Source organism: Coenobita brevimanus, unplaced genomic scaffold, assembly GCF_032717465.1.
Source record: "Coenobita brevimanus isolate Jiangsu-jjx unplaced genomic scaffold, ASM3271746v2 jjx.HiC_scaffold_2652, whole genome shotgun sequence".
In the NCBI taxonomy this organism is placed as follows: domain Eukaryota; kingdom Metazoa; phylum Arthropoda; class Malacostraca; order Decapoda; family Coenobitidae; genus Coenobita; species Coenobita brevimanus.
In genome coordinates this window covers 15,517-20,688 of record NW_027643601.1, presented here as the reverse complement: position 1 = coordinate 20,688, position 5,172 = coordinate 15,517, and positions in this window count along the sequence as shown.

The window sequence follows — 5,172 nt, the reverse complement described above, 5'->3', positions numbered from 1 at the left end:
CAAGTCAAGGACATGTCCTGAGACATGAGTTGGATTCCTCACATGATTGAAAAAATTGTTCTGGGTGATCAACTCAAGGAATTCTGAAGAAAATGGTTTTGACTCTGGACTGTCAACCCAATAATTGAAATCACCACAAACAAGAAGTCCTCCAGGTCTAAGAGAAAACCCTTCAAGAAACTGCCCAAACTCCTCCATAAAACCTCGATCTCTGCCCGGATGACCTGGTCGATAGACAATTGCAATTCTAATAGTATTCTGATGGAAATTTATTAATACTTCCATAAATTCAAATGATGATGGGGTCAGTTCTGAGTCAATGAGAGAAACGTTTGCAAGTGCTGCCGAATAGATGAATGCTACGCCTCCTCCCAGATAGTCAGCAGCTGGCCTGGGAATACTAATAATAGAATGTGTCTTAGGCAAAGCATTACGAATAATATCGATATCAGACTCATACAACCAGGTTTCAGTCAAGCACAATATGTCAAGCTCGTGCTGATTTAGGGTTTCATTAATATAGTCTATCTTATTACGGATGGAACGAATATTTAAAAGACCCATCCTTAACTGGTTCAAGAGGGATGTAGTCAGTTTTTTGAATGGTCAAAATTGGTGTTCTCAATCAATCTATTCCTATGAGAAATCATAATTGGACATTCTCTACTTGAAGCAAAATGGGCAACCACCTGTGACACTGAATTAGCATCTTGATGTCTTAAAGAGGAGCAGTTGATGTATTTGGGAGAATTTCTGTTACTACAGTCCTGAGATTTATGGGCTCCAGCACAAAAGACACATTTAGGTTCATCACTTTTCCTAGAACATCTCTCAAATGTATGACCAAAGCCTTGACAGTGATGACACTGTGTAACCCAGAATCTATCGAAAGCGCGGCATCTTGTAAGATCCACATAGATGTAATTGCCCTGTTCTACAATGGAGGATCTCACCTCTGGCGACATCTTCAAGACAGCAGTTTTGGTGTCATTCTTTGTCCTTGTGAAGAGAAGGTTGAGGGTACAACCTCGATCAACGAGCATCTTAATTTTATTGTTTTTTCTCAGAATATTTGGAATGATGTCAGAGTCATCCAAGGAAGAGGAAAGGCCTGTCACGGTCATTTTAGGCAACATTTTCTTTAGCTCTGATATCCAAAAAGTGCCCTCAGAGCCAAAATGATCACTCAGCACCCCAGTTGCTTCTCTCTTGGCCTCAGCTGATGGAAACTTCATTACCAGCCCACCAGCCTTGGTCTTAAGGCAGCCGTCAACCGGTACCGAGTTAAGTACGCCTCTGATGTCTTCTGGTCCCATCTGATTTGTCAGGGCACTAGCGCCACTCTCTGGTTTCACAATCAGTACATGCTGACTATGAATGGATTTTTTCTGGCCATGAGCACTGATCTCAATCACGCCCCCAGGCAGATCCCTCCCTCCCCCCACGAGAGACCCACTAACAGCATCCGCAAATGACTTGGCCTGATCTTGTGTGACCGCCACAGGTGATGAGACCTTGGTCTCTAGTGCTTCCAGTCTATTTGATACGTCTCTGATTGCTTGAAAGATTGGCCCAATAACTTTATCTTCATACTCCTTCTTGGTACTACTTCCTCCACCAGCCAAGACCTCGTCTGCTGGTGCAACACACTAGCTACACAGCCAACGAAAGCCCAGCTGGTGGCTCCTCTTCATGAATGGATAGTCGCCTGCATCCAAATTTTCACAAGCTATATGAATCCACTCGCTGCAGTAGGCGCACTTCAGTGCTTGTGCACTTTTTGCTACAGAGCTACTGCAGCAAGGGGGCTGGTGTTGTTTACTCATGATAAAGGAGAACAAAAAAAAACAAAAATGACAACAACAGCAAAACGTATATACAATACTACCCGGGAAAAACCCGGGTAGCGCCGCCCCCGTTTGTGTCACCCTAATTTAGGAGGAAAAAAAGAAAACCGAAGGAAAAAAAAGCATTAAAAAAAAAAATGGAAAAAAAAAACAAAAAACAGGGTGTCTGCGAGGTCACCACGAGCAGGTGGGGTATGACTTGACTACCCTTCTAGGAAAGGTAACCCAAACCGAGGTGCCGCAGAAGTGCTGAGATGGTATTGAAACTTTTCCCAATTCGAGGTTTACAGCAGCAACAAATACGTCACTTAGGCAAGACCTCATTGGTTACGATACTGCCACTGCGCAAATAATAATAATAGTAATAATAATAAGTACTTTAATAACCCTGTCTCCTGCCATTTCACTGATCCCCCCCTCTCATATACCTCTCCATTCCTACCTTATCCTTAGTCTCCCCTTCCTTCTCCCTCAACTCCCTATGCCAAATGAGGAGGATGGTGGAACGTAGGAGAAAGAGAACTTCTGGTTTCCTGTCCAGGCAGCTGGCTGGTTTTAACGTGGCAGCTGGTTGGTATTAATTTGGCTTTCTTCTCCCCCCCTGCTCCCTCTCTGTAGGCGGTTTCCATGGCTCAGTCAACTCACACACCTGAAAATATACTACACATTAGTTCTTTCCTTTCAAACCTTGATTAACAAAAGTAGCTTGTTGGCAGCAAGAACATTATCATCTGGAGACAACATGAGTTAAATAACTTGGCAATACCAAATGCAAGATGTTTTCAATAATAATTCATCCATCCATCCATCATCCAATCCTACATTGCCCCATGTGGAGCATAGGAGCCCAGGGCTAGGTAATTGGTCCCGACAATTATGATAAGAGTGACTAGCCTCACTCATCCCTGAGTGGCATTACATAAGCTATCAACCCCAACCACCCCTTGGATATAAACCTTCACCAGCTCGATCCAATTGGAACATCACAATTACCCACTAAATCACCAGGCGCCAAAATTTGGTTATATGGTTACAACCCAGCATAGTAAATGGTTTCTTGGTGCACAGGAAACCATTTGACTTGTCACTCAGTGTAGTCACCCACAGGCTGAAGGAAGGGGAAAGAATGAAGGAAAGACAGAAGAGGGAATGTAAAGTCACCCGTAGGCAGAAGGACAAGGAAAGAATGAAGGAAAAAAAGACAGAAGAGAATAGAAGGAAAGAAGGATGGAGGAGAGGAAAGGGCAGACACCCGAGAACAGTGCTACATCGAGTGAGTGGATGGTGAGCGCCCCCACCTACCACAAATAATAATAATAGTAATAATAATAACTACTTTAAGAATAACGAGAACTACTCTAAGTCTCAATGGCATGCCTAATGGGCCACATCCCCACACATCATTCAAGACCCTGAAATCCTGATACCACAACACAGGCATAACTATCCACACACAGAAGGAGGCCGTAGCACGGGCCGAACAGGGTAGTACTCCCGAGGGGAATGGGAATGCTGGTGACAGGAAGAGCTGAAGCTCCTGTTTCACTAGCTATCTAACCATCCCCCTTTGCTGACCTTTTCAGTGTGACAGTAACATGGAGAGTAGACCAGCATACTCTCCCAAACATTTCCTCTAACTATCTATGCACTACACCACATGCACTTTACATTTCACACAACGTATCCTACTACGTTACAGGGGTTGGCGCCAGCAAGGGCATGCGGCCAGAAAACTTCGCCCCCGTTACCTAGTGGCGGACTTCTGGGGAGGAGGCGTGGCAGGGGTTCCGCCGGCATAGATCGTGGGTACAGGGCGAGATGGGGCTCGGGCCTGTGCTAGAGGGTACAGGGCATTGCGGTTCCCAGGCTGCCGCTTACGCCCAATAGAGAGGGGCCCGAACCTGGGAGTAGCGCCCCAGGAGTTTCCCCTATCAGTGGGTGTATAATGGCGGGATTGTTGCAGTGCCAAGATGCGCTTGGAGGGTGTCCCTGCAGCTGTCCTGGCATGGTGCCCCGAGGCCACTACCACAGCCACTGGTAAACTGGTGGGCTAGGGGTCCCAAATCCATTGCCTGGACCTGGGACTGTGCAGTGAGTGGGACCTGTGCTGTGTCTGTCCCCCTTTGTTAATACTGAAGATGACAAAACAAAATAAGTTTCAAAGCAAGCCTGAGGACAGTAAATCATCCATGGGGATGAGGGTGGGTTCGTGGAATGTGGGAAGTTTGAGGGGAAGAGCAGGGGAAGTCGTTGAGGCATTCAGTAGGAGGTGGGTGGATGTGGCGTGTTGGCAGGAAGTCCGGTACAGGGGTGGATCAGCCAGAAAGATTGTTGGGAAGGACTGTTGCTATAAGTTGTTTTGGCAGGGGGGGACAGACGGATATGGAGGTGTTGGTGTGATGGTTGAGGAGAAATGGGTGGAATATGTTATAAATGTTTTGAGAGTAAGCGATAGGATATTGGTACTGAAAATTCTGTTGGAAAGAAAGATAGCTGTGATTATATCGGCATATGCTCCACAGGCAGGATTGGATGAATCAGAGAAAGATAGATTTTGGGATGATTTAATACGTGTAGTGGGTGGTATGCGGGATGATGAGATAGTGATTTTGGGAGGGGACTTAAATGGTCATGTAGGTGAAGCAGCACAAGGTTATGAAGGAGTGCATGGGGGATGTGCATATGGTCTAAGGAATGCAGAGGGGTAAAGGATACTCGAGTTTTGGGAGGCAACGGACATGATTGTGTGCAACACATATTTTAGGAAAAGAGACAGTAGGTTAATTACGTATGAGTCTGTGGGAAATAGCAGTCAGATAGATTATTTTCTGGTTAGGAGGGCCGATAGGAGGTTAGTGAGGGATGTTAAAGTTATAGGAAGTGAGGAGTGTGTGCAGCAGCACAAACTATTGATTTGTGATATGGTGCTTAAAGAACAAGTGATGAAAAAGAGAACTTATGTACCTAGGAGGAAAATATGGAAGCTGAAAAACCAAGTAGTAAGGGATGCCTTCTATAGCGAGTTGAGGAGAGTGGTGGCTGAACAGGGAGCTGTAGACAGAGGCGTTAATGAACAGTACAGAGCCCTCAAGAAATATTTCTTGAGAGTTACTGATGTAACATGCGGCTGGACAAGAGGACCACCAAGACATAAAGTAACTTGGTGGTGGGATGAGGAGGTAGAAGCCGCAATTAAGGAGAAAAGAAGGCTTTTCCGGGAATGGAAGAAGGGTGGTAGCAAAGAGGAATATTTGGCTGCCAAGCGTAGGGCTAGGAGAGAGGTACACAGGGCAAAGTCTGAGTCACAGAGACAATTACTTGATAA